The sequence below is a fragment of the Lissotriton vulgaris genome, chromosome 1_1 (assembly GCF_964263255.1).
Source record: "Lissotriton vulgaris chromosome 1_1, aLisVul1.2, whole genome shotgun sequence".
In the NCBI taxonomy this organism is placed as follows: Eukaryota; Metazoa; Chordata; class Amphibia; order Caudata; family Salamandridae; genus Lissotriton; species Lissotriton vulgaris.
Genome location: NC_141685.1, coordinates 1,470,487,118 through 1,470,514,715, shown reverse-complemented (window position 1 = coordinate 1,470,514,715; position 27,598 = coordinate 1,470,487,118).

Genomic DNA, 27,598 nt, shown 5'->3' with positions numbered 1-27,598 from the left:
ATGTCCCCAGTTGGGGCATTCACCAATTAATACATCACACACAAAGCATAGTATAACCTGTTTTTATTCTGCTGCATTAAACAGCAAACTCAATATTCTAAACTTGCATTCACTGCACTACGCTCTGATGCTTAAGTCACAGTTCTACGGAGTCCATCAGGAGCCACAACGGTTCCTTCATCAAAAACTGACATGACACTACATCTACCCCTCTGTTAAATAAAAATATATATATTTTACAAATATGCATAGAATCAAAGCTCTTCAATGAGTCTTCATTGTGCTTTGATCACACGTCCGACCATGTCTTCAGAAACTGGGGTCAGGCAGTAGCAGCGTCCATGACAGTAGTCAGGGGCTCTTCACTTGTCCTTTCAGGCCCAATCTCTACAGTGACATCAGTGCCTGTTGAGTGATGAGCCACATGTAGGAAATGCAAGGAATCTTGTGTAATGGACTTCTCAGAAGATTCAAAAGTTACTAAGTGTCTCTTGCTGGTCACAACATAAAATGGTTCAGCATAGAAAGGAGCTTCAGATTTTTATTTTCTATGCTGAGGAATAAGCACTCAATCTCCTTTCATGGATATAACCTCTTTTGCATGTCAACACTTGTCAGCATATGCTTTCATTTTCCTCTTACAATCCAAGTCTTTCATGCAGGTTTCTTCCTCAGTGGTTTCACCTGTGCTCATGTGAGGGGTCGGATAGCAAGCTGGAAGAGTTAAATTTAAGACAATCTTATTGTCGATCTTTTCTAGTACAGGACACTGGACAGCTTCACATTGAGATTACTAGAAAGTCTCTGAATTCCTGACTGCTTAAGTGGGCTGTTGTCAGACTTTAAGTTCACAAGAACATCCCATGTCGCAAAGATGCTGTCTAATCTCTCAATTTCATGTTCTTGAGTGATAGATGCAAGACCTTCTATTAATGGAAAACTGGAGTTTTCATCAACAATCAACATCAGGTAATGCCTGTTGTCAAGAGGACTGAAGAAGTCAATATTAATTCTTTCACATGCATGTGTCGTCAACTATGACATGTTCAAGGAGTGTTGAGTGTGTTTCAAAGACTGTCATTTGCATAGATGACAGGCCTTCAATTCTCTTTCAACTCTCTCGTTGAAATGTAGAAACCAGTCTCAGTCTCGGAGAGCTAGTTTGGAGGCAACAATTCAACAATGTCCTTCTTGGATCACTTGAATTATCTATTGTTGCAGACTCTCTAGAAAGACAATTCTTGAACCTCTTAAAATAATACCTTCCTGGGTAATGGACAGTTCATCTTTGAAATTTTTAAACTTCTGGTATTCACTGTCACTGTTAAGAATGTTGGTACCAAGACTGATGTGTAATAACATCCTTAAGTTTTAGCATGTCACTATCTTGACTCATGGCAGTGAGAATTGTTCCAATAAAAAGGCAGCTGGGGTGCTTGATTTCACAATAACATTTATATAGGTTTTAGCCACCCTACAATGGGGTCAGGTCACTGTACAGACACTTCCCTGGATGATGCACAATGGTGTAGTTGTATTCTTGCAATCGGGGACCCCAACATTCAATGGAGGAGGCCTTTTTGCCTTCGGATTGCCAAAGATAATCAATAATGCTTGATGATCTGTCACAAGCGTGAAGCGCTTTTCATACAAGAACATGAACATATTCACAATCCCACACCACTGCTGAGCTTATTTCTCAGGTTGTGAATAAGCATGTACAGTTTGGGGACAAAATGTGACTTGCATAAGCCACAATATGTCTTCGAGCATTTAAGTGTCCACTGTGGTGTGCAAGGATGAAATCTTACCCAACAGGGGCAGCATCAACAACAATATCAGTATGAAGCTTTGGATCAAAGTATGTCATTTCAGTAGTGTTCTCAGTGTTTAGTTTGATTTTATAAAAGCTTTATTTGCATTCATGGGACCAAAGAAAAGAAACATTCTTTTTTCTCAAGTCTCATAATGAAGCAGTGACAGTGGCAAAGTCTTGTATGTATCTAGAGAAAAAGCTGGCCATGCCAAGGAATGAGCGTAACATGGAAACATCTTGTAGGGGCATGGCAGTTGACAGCGTTTCTACATGAGCTGGATGGGGGGTCATGCCCAAGTCAGAAAAGATGTTGCAAAATAATTTTAATTTTGTCATACGGAACTCACATTTATCGGCATTCAAGGATAAACTGGCATCAGTAAGCAAATGACAGACTTCATGAGAACCTTGTCGTGCTCCTTCTGTGTAGCTCCTAATATCAAAATGTCATCACTATAATTGCAAACATACATGGCAGGTTGTGTGATTTGTCGAATGATATCTTGAAATAACTCTGAATCTGATGACACACCAAAACTTAGGGACTGATTTTGATATCAGCAAACCGATTTCTTAGTCACAATGGAGATCGATATCCGGTCTGCCAAAATATAAATCCTACATTATCCTATGGGATTTAGAATTTGGTGGATGGGATATCTGTCACTGTTGTGACAGAGTAATCCATCCGCTGAAATATAAATCTGGCCTTTAATATTTTCTATTTTTTTTTTGTTTTATTTTATTGTTCTTTGTACAGCCAAACTGCAAACAGAATCACAAATAAGTATATATCACATTATTCATCAGAAAGAAATGTACGAATTTTTGCTTTCAGGAGAGAAAAACTCATGATTCATAATAGTCCCGAAACGTGCTCCAAATTTTTATACCCAGTCTCTTTTTCCTTGATCCTTTAATTGAAAATAAACTCCACTCTAAATTATATAGGCTCAGCATTTTAGCACGCCATTCATGAAAATCCAGTGGTTTTTCCTGTAGCCACTCCATGGCTATGCATAGAGGTGCAACAGTCATTGCAAAGAATATAAAATGTCGATATTGAAAAAGTGTTTCCAAATTAATGTCTTTTTGAATTGCTGGGCAGATAACAACCGTTGTTTTAATCACCAAGGAAATAAATTTTTCCAAATGTTCAATAAACCCCCGCAGCTTAACACAGCTATAAAAAATGTGTATCGCCCCAGCATCCTTATCCCCACACCGAAAGCATTTACCTTCATTTCCAGCTCCCCATTTTGCCATTCGCTTAGGCGTATAATATAAATCATATAGCGTTTTAAAAAACTTGAGCTTTCAAGTTTGCAGACATGAGCGCCTCCTTTGACAACATTAAAAGGTCCTCAGCTTCAATCTCTAAATCTCCTAGAGATTCTCTCCATTTCAGCTGCACTTTCTAACATCATCTTTCTTAGCTGAGACCAAGGATTGATATATCACTCCAATTTTAGCCGATCTACTAATTCCTTCAATGACTTGGTGTTGAATTAAGTTTGTACCTCTTCGATTTAAATAATCGCGAATTTGTAGGTATTTAAAGAAATACCATCTGGGCAGTGAATATTTATCCTTGATCTCTACGAAAGATTTACAAATCCCATTCTCATTTACCAATGTGTCCTAAGATCTTAATGCCTTTCTGCTGCCACTTATTAGTCATTACATCTGAGAAAATTCCAGGTAAGATCCTATGTGCATTTAGCGGGGTATATTATGATACTCTTGCTAAATCCATAGTTTTTGAAAACCATTTCCAGACCTTAAATGCCCCCATGGTTACCTTAAACCTTGTTTGTTTATATTAGCTCCCATCAATTTCTTTGACTAGAATATGCTTTGCATATGGCCCTAGCTGTATATCAAAGATGTTTGGAATGTTAGCATCATCAATTTCTTGCTCTCCAGTTATCAGGACCTTCATTTTCAGTAGAAAACAAGTTATATAATAAAGAAAAAAATCAGGTACCCCCATCCCTCCCCTTAAGACTGGCAGCGTCATATAATTCATTGCACTTCTAGGTATTCCAGGGCTCCATATGAATTTCCTGCATTTGGATTGTAACACCTGTATTTTATCTTTAGTCATTTATAAAGGTATAGATCTAAATAAATACAAAACCTTTGGCAATATATTCATTTTTATGACATTTGATTGTCCAATAATAGTTAAATACAGCCTCTCCCATCTATCCAGAGATGACGTGATTTTTGCCATTAACATATTCCAGTTGGCTTGCACTAATTCCGTCATATTTGCCCTGATTAAAATACCTAAATACGTTACTTCTTAAACCACGCTACTATCTTGCCATTTAATCGTATCAGAGTGAAGAATTTGGGTTTATGACTCATTCAATTTATATCCAGTTATAAAGCCAAATACCTTTGCTAACCGTTCTATTTTTTTTATTGCAGTTTCAGGATTAGTTGTAGCCACTGCTATATCATCAGCGTAGGCAAAAACCGAAAAATAATAATCCTGAACTTTGTAAGGGGGAACCAAGATATTTCGGCTCAGTAACTCTATTAAGGGATTTATGTAAAGAGCAAATAAAAGAGGAGAGCAAGGACCACCTTGTCGTGTACCACGTGATATGACAGTTTCAGAGAGTAGGCCCTTCACTGATATCTTTGCCACAGGATGTAAATATAAAGATTGAATTGGTCTAATAAATTTTGGCCCGAATCCCATTTTTTTCATTAATTCCCAAAGATACCCCCACTGCACACGATCAAACGCTTTTTCTGTGTCTAACAGAATCAGCGCTAAATCATTCTTTTTCACAGAGGCAATATCAAATAGAGAAATAACTTTGTTGACGTGTTCTACCGTCCCCCTTCTGGGGATGAATCCGTGTTGATGATGTGAAACTAAGGGGATAATACAGTCAGTCAACCGATTGGCTAATATTTTAGAATATATTTTGTTATCGGCATTTAACAATGAAATCGGTCAATATGACCCTATTAGTTCTGGTGATTTACCCTTTTTACAGAAGACTGCAATGGTGGCTTCTGCCCCCGTTTTTGGTGGATGTCCCAGCTGGGCTTCTCACATGGTTTTTAATAGTTCTTTTTTAATATCATGATAAAATTGTACATATACTTTGCTAGGTAATCTGTCGGGGCCTGCGGCTTTTCCTTTAGCTAGACTTTTAACAGCCCTGTCCAGCTCCTCCTCTGTGATCGTATCCTCTAGCCATTGTGATTCAATGGAATCCACCCTTTTTAAGCCTTCTGCTAGTATTACATTCCAGTTTGGTCCCGGATCGGCGGGTCTGTCATATAGCTCAGAGTAAAATTGTTGAAAGACCTTGAGTATCTCTTGTGGTTCCGATTGTACCACCCCAGCAGAATCTATCATTTGATCAATATTTCTGGCTGATTCTTTAATACGTAATTGAATCGCCAATTTTCTCCCAATTGCCTCTCCATATTCATGTTTATCCATCTTAGAGGAAAGATATCTCCTAGCATTTTCTTCTGCCCAGAAACCTGATACTTTCGCTCTGTCCTTGGCCACATTGTCCTCTAATATGGTTAAATCGACCCCCTTATTGACTATCCCCTGCATTAATAATGTTTCAGAATGAGTTAGTTGCACATATAATCTATCTAACTCTTGTCTAGCTTTTTTTGATTCATACAGGAAAAGCTAATACATTCTCCCCGAAATCCAGCTTTAAAAGTATCCCATATTATTGCCTGTGAACTGGATCCCTTATTCTCTTCAAAAAATAGTTTCATCCACTTCCTAATATGATCTCTAAAATCAACATTAAAGATTAATTTTCTATCAAATGTAAAGCTGGTTTGTCTAGGTTTAATTAGCGCCATAACAATTTCTAACAATATCGGTGAGTGGTCTGATGAAATTCTAGGGTATACAGAAATTGTTGCACCATGAATTACTGAAACAGGGGTAAAAAAATAATCAAGTCTGACCAGTTTTTTGTGAGGGAGAGAGTAAAACGTATATCCACTATCTTGAGGTCTTAAATGGCCCCACACATCCAACAGCCCATGGTCTTGTGCTAAACTTAATAAAGCCTTATATACTTTTGGTTTGCGACCCTTATACTTGACCAGCCCTTCCTTCAAAGCAGTATTGGTCAAATGAATGTTCATGTCCCCACAAATCAGTATAGGTTGTGGCGAAGTAGTTAATTCCGTATTTATCTCGACTAAAGCATCTGAATCGTCTAAGTTCACGCCATAGATGTTACAAAGCGTAAACTTTTTACCTTCTACATTAAGTTCAGCTATTGCCCATCTTCCCTTTTTATCGGCCAGAGTTCTACCCGGTACCGCATTATTACCCTTGCACATAATAGCAACCCCCCGTATCAAACTGGATTGGCCTGTTGCAATCACAAGTGTAAATCCAAGTTCTCTTAAGACCCCTCTATTGGACCAGGGTATGTGCCTCTCCTGTAGACATACTATATGTGGTGCTATGTATCTTAATTCAGCAGCAACTTTCTGTCTTTTTATCACATTATTCAATCCTGATACATTTAGAGAGCACATTTTTAGTCGTTTAGTTGCCATTATCATTTATATCGATTCCACCAAGGTAACCCGTGAAAATATTCTTCCCCTGTAATCATGACTTTCGGCTTATATTCATTAACCAAGTTATTTCAAACCAGTCAAACACAATAAAATACAAAATTATCCATACAAAAGCAAAATCATAAATGATCTTCTCAATATGCAGTTTGCTGTACTCAAGAACTATTTTTCCCCACATTTTCTCCCTGCAACTCCCCACTGTACTACCCGTGCACCCCCCCAACCAAGTGTCCCCCTCCCCCCTCCCAACCCTTTAGTGAGGCTTTAGGACTTATGGTACTATCGATGCGAGCTTGCCCCATTATACCTGCCTTCGCCCGCGAACATAATACTAATTTGAAAGAGAAGAACAAATCATACACGTCGACCTACTGAAAAGAGGCCTATGCCGTATACAGTAGTACCAGACTCATGAATGATACATTAAAGTTGTTATATACTCATTTCACTTGATCAGATTACATTGTGTCCCAAATCAGGTTACATTGTGTCCAAGAAGGTCTTAGCTCCAAGTGATGTTATAAAATAGTGAGTCCGTTCTCTATAAACAACTTTCATTTTTGCGGGGAACATTGGATAGGCTTGAGCGTCCTTAGATTGGAAAGCAGGTATAAGCTGTCGCAGTTGCCATCTCAAATCTACCGTTTGTTTCCAAAGATCAGGGTGAACAAAGTAATCACAATCAAGAGCTCTAATTTTCTTATCTGGTCTTGCCTTCATAAATATTTCCTCTCGAGCTAAAAAGCTATTGATCGCCACTAATATAGCTCTTCGTTTTTGGTCACTCTGTTCCGGATAGTTTGATCTAATTTTAAAGGGAAACCGGTGTGCTCTTTCCACTTCCCGATCCCAATCCCATCTTGTTGAATCTGGAAATGACTTTTTCAGAAGCTCAATAATGAACCCTCGAGTGTCTGACCCCTCCTTTCCTTCAGGAATTTGTAAAAACCGCAAGTTATTTCTGCGAGAGCGGTTCTCTAAATCAATAACTTTCCAGTTGATCTCGTCTTTATGAGCCAGCTGTTCGGCTATCACCCTCTTCTGTTGCGTTACCTCATCCTCCAATGTAGATATGCGCACTTCAGCTTCAGTTACTCTACCCAAAAACTCTGAGTGCGATTTAGCCAAGCGTCTAACTGCGTTTTGAAGTTTTTTGCATGAGTTCTGCACTCTTAAGCTGTCCTGTCTATGTTCCTCTCTGTGCAACATCATAGTCCTGTAAATAAAGGTCAAGTGATATTTCTTCATTTAGCTCCTCTCCAGGCAAAGATGCAGCACCTGTGCGGTCATGATCTCCTTCCTGTGTCAACCGCAATCTACGTACTGTATGGCCATTCGTGTGCTCAAATTCCTGCTCTTCAGCCTCATAGCTGCTATTAAAGCTTCCTTCAGCCATACTCATCTGTATTGCATACTGTTGAGCTAGATCTTCAGTAGACGACACAAAGTGCTCTGAAAGGGAGTAAAAATCTGCAGAGTCTGTGCTTTCTATGTACTTGGCCGGAGGGGAGCCTGCAAGTGAATTTCCATTTAAAATCACCTCTGCTGCGGGACCTTTCTCTGCTGGCTCTATCAAGTTCTCTTCAATCTCCCCTACGTCCTCCTCACAAGCATCAGTTAGCTGTACACCATTGAGCTCCATACTATCAGAGACTGCATGTGGCCCCTGCCCATTCTCCACACGCTCTATTAAAGCTTCTACAGATTCTATAGGCACTGAATCTTTAACTGTATCTTGATTCATAGCGTGCTTAGTTCCTTCATTCCGGCCCTTAATATTTTCTAACAGAACAGACCAACATGGGTAGAAAAGGTTGTAATGTACCTGCAATTCTCCTCGACTTCCAACTAATAATATCCTTTATCCAGATAGAGGCAAAAGAACACCTTCACACCATTCAATTGTGTTATCATGTCAGAAATGTGCAGACCTGGATGTTGTTTTATTTCAATTGCCTTGTTCACTTGACACATATATATAGATGCGTACGGCTCCTTCACTGCCCTTTTTGTGTACTACCGCTATCGGAGAAGGCCATGGGTTTGGACCAGTGAAATGCTCAATGATATCATATTTAAGTAAGGATACAATATATTTTCAACCGCTACCTGCAAGTGAAAGTTAATTCTTCTGTGTTTTTGAGAAATAGGATGGACATCCTCATTGATGTATATTTGGACAATCTAGTCTTGAGCCTTCCCAACCCATGGAACAAAAAAGAGAATTGACGTACTATTTCATGATGCTCATTCATGTTATAGTTCACAGATATCAGTCCCATATCAGCAGCTGTTTTCTGAAGCTGATTAAACGGGTTTTTTATGCCATACCTTGTACTTTGTTTATGTTTATATTCAGGCAGTTCATCTGTCGACAATATTAAGATTTTTAGCAGTATCGAATGACGGTGGTGGTTTCAAGAAGTTGGCAGCATTGTAACAATATACAAGATTGGCTAACATTGAGGGTGGAGTTCTTTCTGTCACTGTCTGCTGTCCTTTAGGACCTGCTTCATCCATACCATATAAAAGGCCCTGTGCTCTGCTGGTCTCTGGGTTACCTTAGATAACCCATGGAACCTTGACCTCCCACTTGGTCTCTATGGGAGCACCTTGCTTTCAGGAGACCTTTGGAGCTGTTCTGAGCCACCACCCGGTAGCTTTAATTGTGTGCCACTTCAGATATGGACAGCTCTATGAGCACTACCCTGGGTGCTAATTCTGGAGTCACTTCCCCCAGCACTATGGCACAATGACTCTCTTCGCTCAGTTCTGGTAAGAAGATGACTGTTTCTTGTATTTGAATATCGTGGCTTGAAAGCGTCCATTTGTACTTTCTGAAACATGGTTGATCTCTGCCTTGCGGCACTTCTGCTCACAGCGTAATCACTTCATATGATGTATGGCGTTTGGTTGCATAGTAGTGTAGTACCTTTCTTTGTGGCGTTCCCATTAGGTAGTCGAACAGCGATGTGTAAACATGTTAGTGATGTTAGTGATGTTTTCGATATCTTCGAATGCTTTACCTGGACTTGGACTCTAAACGTTGATTACGCACTTCACGTGGTGTGCATGAGCAGTTTGCTGGACTACAGCAAACTCTCTGGGAGAGCACTGTCCATCTTCAGGTTACTTATCCCCTATCTAATTGCCAATTGTAGCATCTTCTCCAGCCCAAGTACTCGCCAATGTCTACCCCACACACAGAGCCTAGTATAACATGTTTTATTCTTCTTCGTGTAACCACAAACTCAACATTCTAAACCTGCTTGCATTGCAGTACACTATAAAGCTTGCAGTACAGATCTAAGAAGTCCATCAGGAGCCACAAGGATTCCGTCATTATAAACTCATGCAACACTACACCTAGCACATGGGGGTAATTGACTATGCACAAGGGCAGTCTACCTGACTGGTGCAATGGTGCATATGGGCAGACAGCCTGGGTGCAGCAGTCCTGATGGACCCAAACTCACACTCCACACCCAGAATCCACTTGACAGGATCTCAAGCCAGACCACATTCCCTCCATTTAATGTCCTTCGTCTCATTAGGTACTTTGATCTTGGGTCAGCCATAAGCTGGTGCTGCAGGCTCCAGGAGAGTGTTCTTGATTCTCCTGGTTGAGGTCTCCTCATCCAGCATGGGAGGCTGGTAGCCCCGTAGTCACCAGTCCTGCTCATAACAGGCAGACCTCATGCTGAGCACCTCCATGCTGATGTAGAACTTCAGTTTGACAATTTGGGAGCCTCGAGCTCCCCTTTTTTATAAGGCATTTCCAAACACAAACATGATTTAGTGTCCCTGTCTTTGAAGTTCGAATTCTGTTTTTTTTCCACTTTTAGGTATCAACACCTCTGCTGTGCTCTTTCTCCAACACAGGCCTAGAGGATCACACCTGGGTGTCAGCGCCAGTGACTTGTATATCAAAAGAATACAAAGGCACCCCAGCCCTATTGTTTGTGACTCTCTTATCAGCTCCATCTCCTTCCTGAGATGTGTCAAGGCACATTTCACCAGTGACAATTTTCAGAAACAAAGGGCCTAGCTTAAGGATACTGAAGAATCTAGCTGTTCTTTCCTCCGGTGTGTGTGCCCTATCCAGCTTTCAGAAATGCAGCAATCCACAAATCTGTCTGGGGGCCCTTCTACCTCCACATATTCCTGCAGCAGGCCCTGGGGTTCACACCAGGGAAATTGCAGGCCCTTGCTCACTGCACTCCTCACAGGCGCTTAAGCACCCTTAGTGCTGTCCCCAAACATGCATGTAGCCCTTTATGTTCTGGACCAATTGTTGGCACATGCACATACCAGCATGATGCACACAAATCCACACACACTGTCTTCATGTACTGTAGCTCCCCCAGGCTCATGCACATGTCAGCTTGGTGCATTCACACATGCATGTACTGTCTTCATGTACAGTAGCACTCATGGTATTACCAGTGTGATGCACTAACACAAACACGTGCTGTCCCAATATACTATAGCACCTACAGGCCCATGCCCATGCCAGCATGGTGCACTCAAAAAGGCATTCGCTGGTCCCATATCTTCCCTGATGTAAGCTCAGGTTCAGCTAACATCATAGCAGTGGATCATCTATAAGTGGGCACGTGTGCCCCACTCCCATGACATTGGTCAGTCGGCTTGGCCATATTATTTGATCACTCACAACCAAAACGTATGATGTTACCCCTGCAATTGTGCCCTCCACCACTATGAGGGTAGCACTAGGTGTGACTTCCCCTGTCTAACTAGACTACAATCCTTGATATATCCATAGATCATAGTGCACACACATGTTGCATGTTCCCTCTTGACCAGATATTGTTACCAAGGATCTAGATGTCACTGCAGCTGGGGCACTCAGGGCAGGGGTACATCTCTACTACCATGTGAGGGACTTTTCTGCCCCAACAATTTTCTACCATTCAGGCATATAAAACAGACACTCCTCAGTGTTCCAGAAAGGTATATCATGGCACAGTCTCCCAACAGACCTTTGCGCTCGGCCGCTCAACATCTGCTGCTTGTCCCACGTTTCCGGCGTTCCCGGCTGGGAGGGCAGTCGGTTGCGGTTAAAGCAGCTTCTGCCTGGAACGACCTTCCTTTATTCTTGCGAGCAACCCTAAACTTTGGTCCTTTTAAAAAAGCTTTGAAAACCCATCTGTTCAGGATGGCCTTTTAGTTGTTCCCCATAGTCTACTCTTCTCTCTCTGTTTCTTTCTTTTTCATTTCGCGCCAGGATACTCCGGCAGTAATTGAACGTGTAACAAAACAGCATAATAATAATAATAATAATAAGAATAAGAATAAGAATAATAACTTAAAAGGAAGTTTGCAACTAGTTCACAAGTTCTTCACTTATTCTCTGCACAAATTATGCAGTAATATTCAGAGATTGGTAGCTCATAAAAGGGAGAAAGCCTACAGTATTAATAGTTCATCAGACAGTTGCAGTAATATTTAACATAGCAAAACCAAACTGTGCAATATCATGGTGGTCATGAGCACAAGAGCCCAAGGCTCAGATTAGCAAACATTCTGTGCTGGGTGTGCATCGCAAAAGTGATTTAAACCTGTGCAAAATGTGGGTTTTTTTTGGATTCTCTTCAGTGCTGTAGAGTTGCCCGAAAAACCTCAAGCCAAAATCCTTGGCTTTGTGTTGCTAAAAGTTGGAAATAGTCCTTTTTGCACTGTTATCCCCAAACTTTTTGCCTTTATCCTCCTCTGTTTTTTACTTCATTTCTGCTAGCGTTTGGACTCTGGGTACTTTACCACTGCTGGGCAGTGCTAAAGTGCGCGTGTTCTGTGTCTAAAATGTAATGGGATTTGGTTTCTCTATGACTGGCATTTTAAATGTTCTGATAAGTCCCTAGTACAGTGTACTACATATGCCCAGGGCTTGTAAATCAAATGCTACTAGTGAGCTTGCAGCAATGCTTGTGCCATCCACATGAGTGGCCCATCAAACCCTTTTCAGGCCTGCCACTACAGAGCCTATGTGTGCAGTTTTAACCTGCCATGTCTACCTTGCAAGTTGCCTACTTGCTAGGCTCAAACCTTCCCTTTTATAACATGTAAGGCACTCCTAAGATAGGCCCTAGGTAGTCCCATGGACAGGGTGCAGTGTATTTAAGAGGTAGGACATGTGCTTTTGAATTTTGCATGTCCTGGTTATGATAAATTGCTAAAATAATTTTTTACTACAGCAAGGGTTATCTCTCCCATAGGTTAGCATTGAAGCTATCTTGTCACACTTTCAATTTGGAGCAGATAGAAAACTGGAGTTTGGTGTCTCTGGACTTACAATTTAAAAAAATATCTTTTAGTGAAGTTGATTTTTAAATTGTAGGTCTGAAAATGTCACTTTTAGAAAGTTGGCACTTTCTTACTTTAACCATTTTGTGCCTCTGCCTGTCTCTAGAATACAAGTCTGCGTTAGATGACAGTTAGGCTTTATGAATTCACTCAAGACAGTCACACACAAAGGGAGTTGATGTGTGTCTTGCATATCATGAGGGGGCATCACCAGGCTGATCGGTCCCCCTGAGCTAGAGTGATGAAATGAGTTTAAACTTACACCTGAATAGGGTTGTGCCTTTCCCCACACAAAGAGCTGCATACCCCCATGAAGTATGTCGGGAGCCAGGGCCTTGAAGGACGGGGTCTTGTGCACTACAAAGACCTTACTTTGAAGTTTCCCTACTTCAGAGGCTAAAACGGGAATTAGTACTCGACCTCTGACATCTTATGCTCAGAACACTTCTGGGCTGAGGCTATTCTGCCAGGAAGAAGAACTGTTGTGCTGCTCTGAGTGACTACCACTTTGCTGCTTGCTTTGCTGTGTTGGTCTGCTGCCTGCTGCTTCTGTCCTGGGAGTTAGATAACTGGAATTTGATCTCTGCATCCTGTTGTCTAAAGTTTCTCCAAGGGTTTCAGTTGAGCTTGCACCCTGTTGGAAATCACAGGGCCATCAAAGACTTAACCTATAATACCTGGATTCCTCTGCTGAGAGCCCTACTCTGCCAAGAGGTAATAAATCCAGTGCCTGGGTCCTTGGAAGTGAGTTTCTGTGCTAAAAAGAAGAAACCAGCACATCGACTTCGAGCGTCACTTTGGAACCAACGTCGCTCTGCACTTCCACACTTCGCTGCTGCCTGAACCAAAGCTGTGATTCCCGCTCAACACAAACACTCCTACTTACAACGCAAGCTTCAATGCGGCTGTGTGCCTCTTAAGAATTTCCACTGCGTGAGCCTAAAGTACTCCATTACTGAAGTCCGTGATGCCAGACTCTGCTGTAGTACTTCTGGCCATGTGGTGGGACATTGACGCCGTGAAGTCAACGCCTAGTGTGTTGAGACTCAACCCTTCATTGACACTGCACTGTCATTGGAACCGTCGCCTTGCTACAAATGCTGTATCTCCCCCCCTTGCATTGTCCCCGGGCATCAGCAGCTGAAAGACTCTGCAGAGCCTCCAGGAACCAAGGCCTCAATTGTTCAGTGATGCCTCACCTCCTTTGTGCAATGCACTTCCCCGAGTGCAGATGTGCCAAGGGCCGGCATAGCAGTAAGGAATCGACTCAGTGAGGCCTCACCTCCCCGGCGCCTCGCACCATCTATAATTTTCAACATCTCAAAGGTAACGTAACCGGGGTTTGTGCGACTCAATAGCGGCACGCGCTTCATCGTGGTCGGCCTGAACTTGTGGATTCATCTCTGTCAAGCATGTTGGATATCCTCAGCCGTAGTTGTAGTTATTCTAACCACTATAACTTTATTTAATCGTAAAAAACCTATATTGTGACTTGTGTATGTTGAACGTTTGTAGTTTTGGTCTTGTTTAACCCCTTCCATGATCATGACAAGGTCAGCTCGTCATGGGTGTTACCTGCGCTGTGCGTTTGACGAGTTGACCTTGTCATGAACAATGGGGATCATGCATATCCAGCGCAGGAGGGGAAAAACCCCTAGCAGCCAAGGTGTTAACTCAGCTACATATTGGGTATTTTTCCCAAATGGTGTGGAGCTCTTTTGTGGTAATTGCATTGTATTACTCTGTGTGCTCACAAATACTTTAAACATTGCCTCTTTAGCTTAGCCTGACTGATCTGAGCTAATCTACCAGAGCATGAGCACAGGTAAACTTAGTGTGCACTATACTTACCCTGATTAGATTGTGGGTCCTAACGTGACAGGGTAAAAAACATTGCCAACTAGAGACCCGGTTTCTAACACTCTACATTATTAAGGCTCTTCATGGGTGGTACTTGGGTGTTCCCATGCAATCACCAGTAGTTTTTTATGCAAACCCTATCTACGAACAATATTAGGTTTGTGACAAACAATATTGCCACCTGAAAGCAGGTGTTAAAAGGGAGATTTGCTTTTTTTCCCCAAATGTTCCCACTTCTAAGCGTCTTCCCACGTCTAAGCATAAAACTGAAATTCACGACCTGCTGACCAATGGAGATCTGGACATCATGTTTCTAACTGAAACATGGTTAGATGAAGCCTCCTCCCCAGAGATCTTAGAGGCGATACCGAGCAAATATTGCATCCTGAGAATAGACCGTCAGAAACAACGGGGGGGAGGACTGGCAATGATCTTCAAAAATGATCTTGAGTGCACCTTAATCGAACAAAAAATTACGGATAGTGAGTGCGGTAGATTTACCATCAAATTAGATACCACCAATACAATCACGGGATTACTAATATACAGACCTCCTGGAGCAGCCCTATCCTTCTGTAGCCAACTCATTGAACTGGCTACTCAGCTAGCCATCAGACACAAAAATATTATCATACTTGGCGATCTTAACATCCATCTAGAGGATAGTCACTCCAAGGAAGCGCAACTCCTTCTAAATGCTCTCAATGCGATCGATCTCAAACTTCTATCCACCCTGCCCACGCATCAACATTGGCATCTATTAGATCCGATATTTACGAACTGGGAAGGCGTGAGAACTTTACCTCCTGTTCCACTAATATGGTCTGACCATAGTATGGTGCCATTTAGAATAGCCAAAAACAGTATCACCGAGTTACATCCTAAAACTCTTCCTTACAGACGTCGTAACTTTAAAAAGTGCACCCCTGAATTGCTGCTGCAAGAACTTACCGCACATCCCATGGCTACAGGCGATTCTCTACAGGAGGTGTGGGATAATTTTGAATCATGGCTAATTAAAGCGTTAGACAAGATTGCTCCTTGGACGACCAAACCCCCAGCTCGACTAACTAAAAACGCCCCCTGGTTCTCTGAAAAACTGAAAAAGGCTAAAGCCATATGTAAATCCATCGAACGAAAATGGAGGAAAAATTATACTCCAGAACTCAAAGAAAACTATAGAACAGAGCTGAAAAACTATCAAAAATTGGTACGATTAGAGAAGAGTCTATACTACAAAAGCAGAATTGTGGAAGCCAAAAACCCCACCAAAGAACTTTTCGGTATCTATAGAGAAATTACCACACTATCTCGCCTGGATACTAAAGATACCTACTCCACAGAGATATGCGACCAGATAGCCGACTTCTTTGTGGAGAAGGTAGAAAAAATTCATGCTACGTTTTCCAGCGGTACCAGGCCAGATAAAAATAAGGTAGAGAGCCTAGCCTCCTGTCCCAATAAACCCCAGTTTACCAACTTTAGGACCCCCAATAAACAGGAACTAGCTAAAATTATAAACAGTATTTCTTCAGGCTCCCCTATGGATGCCTGCCCACCGGAACAGTACAAAGCGGTCATGGAAAGCTTATTATTGGATCACATAAGCAACATGATCACAACTTCTTTCCGGGAAGGCAATGTCCTGAGAAACTGGAAATCTGCCCAGGTAATACCACTAAAAAAGAAACCGAACATTCCAATTACTCAGCTTCAAAATCTGCGGACAATCTCTCTTCTCCCTTTCTGTGCTAAGATCATAGAAGAGGTGGCCAATCTTCAACTCATGGAGTTTCTGGAGAAAGAATCACTCCTCCACTCTTCCCAATCAGGGTTTAGATCAGGCCACTCTACGGAATCAGCCGTTCTGTATTCCACCGAACAGATACGGAAAATGGTGGATGAGGGAGAGACAGCAGCACTGGTCCTATTTGACCTAAGTGCAGCATTTGATACCGTGCTGCACTCTACGCTGCTGTCTCGACTCTCAGACATGGGAGTAAAAGACTCTGCTCTCACCTGGTTTCAGTCATACCTCACTGACAGAACTTTCCAACTTCATTGCCCACCCTTTAATTCATCTCCTCGCAGTGTTAGCCATGGGGTTCCACAGGGCTCTAGTTTGAGCCCTACTTTATTCAACATCTACATGGAACCCCTGGCACACATTGTGGAGGAATTTGGGGTGGGCATTGTCAGCTATGCTGACGACACCCAGTTGGTGTTCAAAATAACGCCAGACAGTAGAGACCTAGCCTCCAACTTCTCCAACTGTATGCTAAGCATAGCGACGTGGATGAATGCCAACTGCCTCCGTTTAAACGGAGATAAAACAGAGGTTCTGATAGTGGGGAAGGATACTTCTGTCTGGTCACATGCATGGTGGCCTAGTGAGTTGGGTGAACTACCTGTGCCTGTAGAGAAGGTGAAGAACCTCGGAGTCATGCTTGACGCCGATCTCTCAGGTAGAGCCCAGGTAAACAAAGTGACAAGCAAATGCTACAGCACCCTAAAAATACTGCATAAAGTTTTAGACCTTCTTCCGACAGAAGCAAGAAAGACCATAGTCCATGCCCTAATATCTCCCCACCTGGACTATGGTAATGCTCTCCTACTTGGCCTTAATCAAAAGAGTCTGCATCAGTTACAATGCATACAGAACTCTGCAGCACGACTGGTACTCGGTCTCCCTCGGAGAGCATCCACGAAAAATGCGCTTGCCAAGCTTCACTGGCTCCCTGTAAAAGAGAGAATTATATTTAAAACTCTCTGCTACGCACATCGCATTGCCCAAAATAAAGGCCCTAGCTATCTGAGAGGCCTCATCACCATCCATAGGCCGATTAAAGATCTTAGATCAGCAGGCACGATGCTATTTAAAATCCCCCGCATCACTAAAGCTAAAATGGGAGGAAAATCCTTCCGCTATTTGGCCACCAAGCTCTGGAATGCCTTGCCAATCCAGTTGCGGATGGAGCCATCTGAAACAAGGTTCAGAGCTAGACTTAAAACTCATTTATTTCCCAAAACTTAATTCCGTTCGCCTGACCCTGGGTCTTCTTGATGGTTAGCATTTGCAGTCAGCGCGGGGACACACAGTTTTGTGCAGCCAGGCGCTTAATAAATGCTTATTATTATTATTATTATTCTCATTTGTGCTGCACTGTACAGCATACATCCAACATGGTGAAAGTGTTAAAGTTGGTCTAGGCATAGTCTTTTGTAGCTGAAGGACATTATTCCAGTACAAAATCTGTGCTAGAATCATACAGACACCTTTGCACTATGGCGCAAAAGTGTGTGCTTGTTGCTCTGCAGCCTAATTGCGTGCCTGTGTTAGGGAGAGAGCAGCATAGTGCCATATATTTGTGGTAACTTTGGGTACTGCTCTTTATTGGGTATACATTTTGTTAATCCAGATTATACAATGGAATCAATGTGTAATGCTGGTAATAGTGCTTTAAAAGGAAAACATGATTAGGGATAAGGACAAATTCAGTTTTTTGTAGGAACAAAATCAATGTAAAATGCAATAATCAGCTCAAAAGTCAAAACAAACATTTACATGAGATGAGTTTTTTAAGAAAAGCATGAAGAGATGAAAAACACACAGCTGCATTTGTTTACAAAGCACTCAACACGGTAAAACATGTCCTGGAGATATTGTAAGTTGTTATGAATATCTGAGGAGAATAGAAGAGCTACTTTTTAGGTCTAAAATTAGCAATAGCCATTTTATTTTACCAAACGTATATGTATAATAAATTTACTATCGGTCAGCCCTTGTATATCGCTCTGTGTTTTTTTGCCAAGTACGGCATGTATCCGCCTACTTCAATGATTAGTTACCTACATTGGGAGTGATGGCATTCTCCCTTAAACAAGAAGGTAATCCACATACAAAGCAGTTCCCGTCAGTGGCAAGGCCTCCATGGCAATGTGCACTTTTTGAGACCAAAATTATGTGTTTTTAGTTACCGTATTTTCCGGCGTATAAGACGACCTTTTAACCCCTTAAAATTTTCTGGGAAGTCGGGGGTCGTCTTATACGCCGGATACAAAAATTGGCGGTTTATTTCACATAGCGCGGACTTCACCCGAAGGTGTCAGACCGCTCCTCAGTTGAAAATGGTGGCGCTTAGGGAACTCCAGCACAACAACAAAGAACGTAAGCGATGGTTGCACTGTGCAACAACACAATATCAGCCCGTCGGCGGTCTTGAAAATAAATTACCGTACTTGTACAGTTACAGCCCGTCGCCAGCCAGAGGCAACTCAAACGCTGCGCAAGGTTTAAAGTAAAACAAATGGCGCCGTGAGCCCTACCTAGACTGCAGCTGCACATCCCCCCAAGGTTTAAACTAAAACAAATGAACAAATGGCGCCGTGAGCCCTACCTAGACTGCAGCTGCACATCCCCCAGGCAGACGAGGCGCTCCTCCACGTGTGCTGATCTCTCTCTCTTTCCGTAATTCTTACGCTCATCGGAAGGAGAGGAGCGTCAGTACCACATGATCTCAGTCCATGGAGATAGAAAGGGGACTGTAGGACGTTAGGAAGTGGGGGTCGTCTTATACGGCGAATATAGCATTAAACCTACAGTCTGTCAATGAAAGTAGGGGGTCGTCTTATACGCCGGGTCGTCCTATACGCCGGAAAATACGGTAGTTTTTTTAGATTGGTGAGGACACACAGCTTCCACAACAAAGATTTTGCAAAAACAATGACACAACAAAGCAAGCATTGACAAAGCGAAAAGACTGATGGTCATTTTCTGACCTGTTCTCTTTGTCAATGCCTATTTCATGTTAAATTAGACCAAAAGAGAGGCAGTTGAGCCATTTCATCAAAGCAGCTCATCATAATAAACCCTGAAGAAGCTGTTTTTGAGAAAATGTGCACATTGGCTGTTTAAGGGTAGAAAAATCAAACACAATTGTGTATCAGTAATTATTAAAAATCAAGGTTGTCACTCAAACCTCCACAATGGCTATGATTTAGCTTTCAAACCCAAAGGTGAAAATAGCTTAAATATGCCACGTAGCCATGTACAACAACTCACTCTAATAAAATCGGGAAAAGCTACCGCCAGAGAACAATATGGGTCATATTTACAAGCCCCTATCGCTACCACAACGTCACTTTTCAGGACGTTGAGGTGGCGATAGGGGCTTCGCTTCATTTACAAGGCAGCGTTAAGCCATTTACCGTGGCTTAATGCTGAGGGCTTAATGCTGCCTTGTAAATAAGGCACCCTTTCATGCTGTACTTAGCGTGGAAGGGGAGGGCAATGGGTGTTGCTGTGGGCATTCCAATGCAACACCCACTGATTTGGATGCTGTTCCATATTTACAAGGGTGGCTAAATATGGGGCAGCACCAACATTAAGGCCAGGGAAAACCTGGTCTTACCCTGGCGCAATGAGTAGAAATGTTTGATTTCTCCTTGTTTTTGCCATTTCCATGTGTGCTGTGTGGTGCAGCACACATGGAAATAGCAAAACGCCAATGATTGTTTATGTGCAGGAAGATGTCCCTTCTTCCACAAAGACACTCATTTCAAAAAATGAGGTCTGCAACTTCTATGGGTGTTGCATTAAGCAGCTCACATAGAAGTTACAAAATGCCATTTAAAGATTGTTTATTTGCAGGAAGGGACAACCCCCTGCACATAAGAAATCACTCCCCTCAACGCCAGCACCATTGCACTGTGGTGCAAAGGTGCCTGCATTGGTGCTTGGCAGCTGAATCTAGTGCCAGCGCAGAGGGAAATTAAGTGCTGCACCATAGTCTTGTAAATATGGTGCAGCCCAACGTTTCTAAAGTGACGGGCCTTGCCGTTATCCTTCTTGGCTTAACGACACACTTCGCCACTTTCCTTTTAAGTACGCCCTTATGTCTTTTTCTAAGTTAGATCTGACAACTCTTTCTATCTGTTACACTCGGATTTCTCTCGCATATTGATATCACAATACACACTGGAGCCATTAAGAGAAAACAAATGGCACGTTAAAAGTATGTTATTGTCTGCAATGGCTTGGGTTTTTGTGATTGTTAATACAGACATTCAGCATCAAACTTAAGTGTTTCCCCAAAAAAGAACAAAGAGCAATGCCTTGTTGTGCTTCTTGCATTAACGACATTGGGCCATGGGATAACTGATTAGGAAGACACCTACTTCATGAGAAAAGGCCACCCATGTACCCTTGGGAGCTGCCCTTCAATGTCAATATTGATATTGTAAATTCAAATGTAAACAGCCTAGCAAAGCTCCCTTTTGTTTCATGGGCATATTTGTTACAAAGAAAGATGAGTCATCTCTACCATCCACTGTTTCATTCTAGTGAGTTCTACTAATCTCTCCCGAGGAATATACAATGTTTCCCGAGGGAACAGGTCAACCTCAGTGTAATTTCCCATGAATCATGTGGACTCTTTCAAGGCTTTATGTGTAACCACCATCTCATATAGTCATCCCTCTTTTTTTCCAGTCAGGCAAAACATAAGTGGGGCGTGGATTGCATGCGTTAACCATTTTACAAACGAGCACTGCACAAAAGAGCGCTGTTCCTGAAGAGAAGGCTCACATTATGTAATAGTTGCCCGTGCCACTGCAGCACGCCGTGGAGAGTTTAACAGCAAGCATTGCTACCCCGTAGGCAGAGAAATGAATCCAGCATCATCTTGATCAGTTCCTCTAGACTAACACAAACAACAAAAATATTCCTTCTGATGAGACCCCGCTGCAGTTTTCGAGCACATGGCCCAAGGTCAGAGCATCAACCTGGAGATCATATTATTAAGAAAGGGTGATACATTATCCCAGCTTTTATCGGCAGAAATTGCCGCTAAAGCGGCGATAATGGGCTTGATAATATGCCCTTGTGAATTCCCATTGAAGCCCAGGGTAACACCAGAACCTGGGCTTCTATGGGATTTCACAAGGACATATTATCAAGCCCATTATCGCCGCTTTAGCGGCAGTTTCCTGCTGATAAAAGCGGCGATAAAGTATTGCCCTTTCTTGATAATATGGTCCTGGGTTTGTTGCTTGACCAAACGTGAGGTAAATCTGGCAAAATCACTTAAGGGCTCTTTAACTGTTCAATGGCCAGACTGCTGGGTTGATGGAGGTCCTTGCTAATGACTTCACCTGCCGCATGAAGGGCAGTGGCTATATCAAGAGCTCTGCCTGCTTGGTGGGAATTTCTGTGATAAAATGCGTGGTGGATGCATTGTTATCACTGTTGAATGCTGACGGTCCGCCATGTTTTTTTCGGACCGCTTGCTCTTTTCTTTTAGCAACAAAGGGCCAGATGTATCAAGATACCCTTTTGCGAATCTCAAATAGCGATTTTTAAGGAATCGCTATTTGAGAATTGCAAAATGTTATTTAAATAGAAATTAGCTATTTTTTAGCGATTTCTTAAAATTACTTAATTGCGATTAGTAGGAAGGAATGGGAAATTATTCTAGATTTGCGATTCGCAATTTGCGAATCGCAAATTGAGAATAATTTCAAGGGTGCAAGGGTGTCTTAAGAACACCCTGCTGCACCCCTGAAATTGACATGTGTGCTCATGTGGCGTACATACATGCCCTAAGGGCATGTATGAGCATCATATGCCACCTTTACAAATTGCAAAAAGTGCATTTGTAAAAGAATTCGCAAATTTCCACCAACTACAAGTTGGTGGTAATTTGCAATTTCTTAGTGTGAATTCGCAAAACTTTCTTGTTTCTTACATACCATTTAAAGAATCGCTTTTTGCGATTCCTTAAATGAAAGCGCAAAAGTAAGGAATCGCAAATTTTGCAATTCCTTATTTTTGCGATGTGATTTTTTTCATACATCGCATTTCCCGTTTTTTTTTCACAAACGCTGCTAATTTGCAATTTGCAGCGTTTGCGACAAAAAAAATGCTTGATACATCTGCCCCAAACCCACAAAGCTGTAGCCTGTTGCTGAAAAGCAAAACTGTCCACACCGTTTGGGGTGAGTTCTTGCTACATGTCAGGAACATTTGTATTATTACATTTTCCTTTGTGGGACCGTCATGCCACACAAGAGGATCCAGAGAATCTAATTGTGCATGTTGTAGGCCGCTTTTATTTTGCACATGATATTACATAACATGCTTACCTGGACATGTTTTTATATATATGTTTTTGTGGGTGAATCAGTCCGAACAGCCTAGGCAAGTCAAACAACATTGGGGCATATTATCAAGGAGGTTTATCTCCGCTTTTTTGATTTTAAAAGCCAAGAAAGCGGAGATAAAATTATCTCCCTATTACCTAGCTGTCGCTAACACCAGTTAGCGACAGCTAGTAGGAGATAGCGACCATCTTGGGCCCCGCTTTGCATGTCAGTGATATTTATCACTAATGACATGCAAAGTGGGCGTGCCAAGATGTTAGCGACTGGAAACATCGCTATCTCCTATTACCAACTTTTGGAAATATATATTCGCGCTAAGCGCGAACATCTCCAAAAGCTAACACCTGCCCCTGAGCAGTTCTTAGCCATGTTATCCAATAGTAGGTGGGTAATATGGCTAAGAGCATTAGCTCGGTAATGCATGAATATCGCTGACTTTTCAGCGATATTCATGCATTTCGGCCGATTTTTATCGCTTAGGAGATAAACCTTGATAATAGCAAGGTTCCTAAGCGATAAAAATCGCCGCAGCTCGGCGATAAAAATATCGCCGCTAAACCAACATAGCGATAATTATCGCTAGTTGTTGGTAATATGCCCCCCTGTCCCTTGTTATTCTCTCTGGTCAGACACTAGCACCTACACACAATAAAGGAATGCAGCTGCTGTTTTTGAATACCCATATCTTGTCTTATAACTGAGGACAGGGTTCTGGAAAAATGCACACTGAGCAAAGGTCCGTAATCAAGAGTACTGTGTCAGCTGAGATGTAGAACATCCACCTATGTACGCATAGGTACAGGGCCTGTCACTTATCCCAGAGATCTAACAGTAACATTAAAAAAAACAGTTTTTATTAAATATTTACTTAATCCACCATTACAATCAAAGCAGAAATGAGGAGTATTCTGGCAGCTTCTGACAGGGTGAACATTATAATTTGCATAGGACAAGGTTCACAATTGTAGACCCTGATGGAACTGGGCCTTGATTCCTATGTAATTCCCCTGCTCCAATTTTTTCTAATTAATTTTTCCTGCTTAAACTTTTGTTTTTCTGTATTGGTCAGAATTTGAAGGACTCTTGGTGCTTTATCGCCACATGTAGCCTGTGGAAGCATTATTAACATTAGGATCTACGGTTTTTTGGTATTTGTATTCTCTGGCTTTTTCTCGTGTAATTTAAACAATTGAATATTTCAGCTTGTACTTGACCATTTCCTACTTTTGATCACCAAGATTTCAGTTACCCTTCCGGGTTGGAATTATCACCAGAATTGGGGTAAGAACAGATTTTCCGCCCCCTTACCATTCATGGTTTTACTTGATACTTCAGTACCACCAAGATGTATATACTAATACCCCCTTCCCTCTCCTTTTCCTTTCTCTCCTTTTTTCCTTTAGCATACCTAACTTTGGATTCAGCCACTGAGGTATCATATAGATATGATGCACTTAGTATTCTGAAGTCACTTGGTCACTGATTTTATTATGCAATTGACCACAATTATGTTTATTTAAGCATGTATTTCAGTAAATTTTTAAACTCCCTTTTCTTTCCGACACTGGGTTCACACCACTTATTTACAATTTTGGAATGTCTCACTGCGGACACCTATTCACGATCGCAAAAGTCAAGTAATAGGACCGTGAAATCAAGTATTGAATACATCTAATAATGCAAGTGTGAATCTCTCTCTTGTGGTCTCCACGCGTGTTGGGTGACGTTAGTTCAATGTGCCACCAAATGTGGGTTATTACACGTGCTGCTGTGGACATGGATTTCCATGCCCTGTTCTTAGGTCATCTCTTTTTTTATTTTCCAGCCCTGAGGAGTTGTAGAACACTGTTTTTTCGACAATGAAACACTTACCGGCTGGCTGTGTGTAACCTATACCTGAAGACCAATAAAAAAGAAAAAGATTTGAGAAAAGACTCCGACGTTGTATTGGTTCTTCGTCTTCAGAACATTTATTTACATATTGTGTTATTCTGCTATGAGTCCGCAGGACTGTTGGTAACTTGTGATTGTGTGGCTTGCTCCACACGGATTGAGGGGTTTGAGGGTCTCCCCTCCCTGACAGAGCCATTCCGATATTTTGTACTTAATATTGATTGAACGTTAATAGTGCTAGAGCGCCACTACTTCCTGTTCACTAAAACCCGTTTCTTTCTTTAGCATGACATGAATCCTGCATGGTCAACGAGGGTGTAACTAAATCTATTGAGTAGTGATTACCTCCAGATGCGTCTCCTGCAAGAAGACCAAGTAGGGGGATTGCCTGCGCAAGTATTGTAGGACCATAGTCTGCTTAATTCGGTCCCCCAGACCATTGACATTTCAGGTCAGGATTTTCAACAAAGCTGGAGATTTTGATGCCATGCCAGTGTCGAGGTAACTTGTATCTATTTACCCCTCCCTATCACCCTCCCTTCACCCATTGCCTCCTTGCTTCTGCACAGAATGATATTCGTGAAATGGGGGCTTGAAGAGTAAGTCGAGAAGAACATAGATCTGAGATAACAGTAAACATCCAGAACAAATTCCGTTAAGAAAACCACCCTCCCTGCAACCCAGCAACCCTGCAACCCTGCACTGTAGGCTTAAAACTTGCAGAGTGCCTGTCACCCAGGTAGAAGTATCATCCTATAAACTGGGGTTGGCTAGCTCCCCCACCTATAGAGAGATGGCAGTCCTCCCGCTCTCCTTACTTCTTCTGTTTTGTCATATGTCCTTCTGTGTATCAAACTGGAGCCCCAATGCTTGCTTGGCCCTCAAATGAGAGAACGTGCATTCTGACTGTGGCTCTAGGCATTTCTACCATAACCGGGGCCTAGCACAGTATCTGGGTCCTCACCTCCAGTCTCAGGTGTGGTTTTGCTTCACCTAATCCGCCAGGATTTTCACTTGTTCAGACTCACAGGGCTAGTCTCTAGGTCATGGGTACTCACAAACTTTCTCTCGAGGGCCAAATTTACAGTGTGGTTTGTGGCTGAGGGCTGCACCGGTGGAGGCGGGGTCAGTGGGGGAGGGGGAAGGGGCTAGAAAGAAAAGAACTTTGACCATGAAGTTGAACACAGGCCCCTGCAGCTGACGCGTTTATCCACTGAGCCAACAGACCAGCATACACACACATCTCTCTTTCTGTCTCTCTCTCTCTCTCTCTCTCTCCCTATCTCTCCCTCCCTCCCTCTCTCTGTCTCCCTCCTTCTATCTCTCTCTCTTGCTCCCTCCTTCCCTCTCTCCCTGTCTCCCTCTGTCTCTCTCTGTCTTACCTCTCTTTCTCTCTCTGTCTCCCTCCCTCTCTTTTCGTCCCTCTCTCCGTCTCCCTCCATCTGTCTCCCTCTATCTGTGTCCCACTGTCCATCTCCCTCTGTCTCCCTCCCTCTGTCTGCCCTCTGTCTGTCTCCCTCCCTCCCTCTGTCTGTCTCCATCCCTCCCTCTGTCACACTCCCTCCCTCCCTCTGTCTCCCTCCCTCCCTCTGTCTCCCTTCCTACTCTGTCTGTCTCCCTTCCTCCCTCTGTCTGTCTCCCTCCCTCTGTCTGTCTCCCTCTGTCTTTCTCTCTCCCTCCCTCTGTCTGTCTCCCTCCCTCTGTCTGTCTCCCTCCCTCTGTCTGTCTGTCTCCCTCTGTCTGTCTGTCTCTGTCTGTCTCCCTCTGTCTGTCTCCCTCTCTCCCTCTGTCTCCCTCTCTCTGTCTGTCTCCCTCTGTCTGTCTCCCTCTATCCCTCTGCCTCCCTCCCTCCCTCTGTCTCCCTCCCTCTCTCTGTCTCCCTCCCTCCCTCCCTCCCTCTATCTCCCTCCCTCCTTCCCTCTGTCTGTCTCCCTCCCTCCCTCTGTCTGTCTCCCTCTGTCTTTCTGTCTGTCTGTCTCCCTCCCTCTGTCTGTCTCCCTCTGTCTGTCTCCATCCTTCCCTCTGCCTGTCTGTCTCCCTCTGTCTGTATCCCTCTGTCTGTCTCCCTCCCTCTGTCTATCTCCCTCTGTCTGTCTCCTCCCTCTGTCTGTCTCCCTCCCTCTGTCTGTCTCCCTCCCTTTGTCTGGCTCCCTCTCTCTATCTCCCTCTCTCCCTCTGTCTGTCTCCCTCTGTCTGTCTCTCTCAGTCTGTCTCCATCCCTCTCTATGTCTGTCTCCCTCTCTCCCACTGTCTCTCTCTGTCTGTCTCTCTCTCTCTGTCTCTATCGTTGTCTGTCTCTATCGCTGTCTGTCTCTACGTCTATCTGTTTCTGACTCTATCTGTCTCTGTCTGTCCCTGTCTCTGACCCTATCTAGCTTCATCTGTCCCTGTCTCTATCTGTCTCTATATGTCTTTATCTGTCTCTATCTCTATCTGTCTCACCTCACCTGGCTCTCAATCCCTGCTCTGCCCTCCCACCTCACCCGGCTCTCACTCCCTGCTGCCGTCTCACCTCACCGGGGTCTCACTCCATGCTCTGCCCTCCCACCTCCCTCACCCGGGCTCTCACTCTCTGCTCTGCCCTCCCACCTCACAGGGCTCTCACTCCCTGCTGCTCTCCCACCTCCCTCACCTGGGCTCTCACTCCCTGCTCTGCCCTCCCAACTCCCTCACCCGGGCTATCACGCCCTGCTCTGCCCTCCCACCTCACCGGGCTCTCACTCCCTGCTCTGCCCTCCCAACTCACCGGGCTCTCATTCCCTGCTGCCCTCCCAACTACCACACCCAGGCTCTCACTCTATTCTCTGCCCTCCCACCTCCCTCACCCAGGCTCTCACTCCCAGCTCTGCCCTCCCACCTCCCTCACCGGGCTCTCACTCCCTGCTCTGCCCTCCCACCTCACCCAGCACTCAGTTCCTGCTCTGCCCTCCCACCTCATTAGGCTCTCAG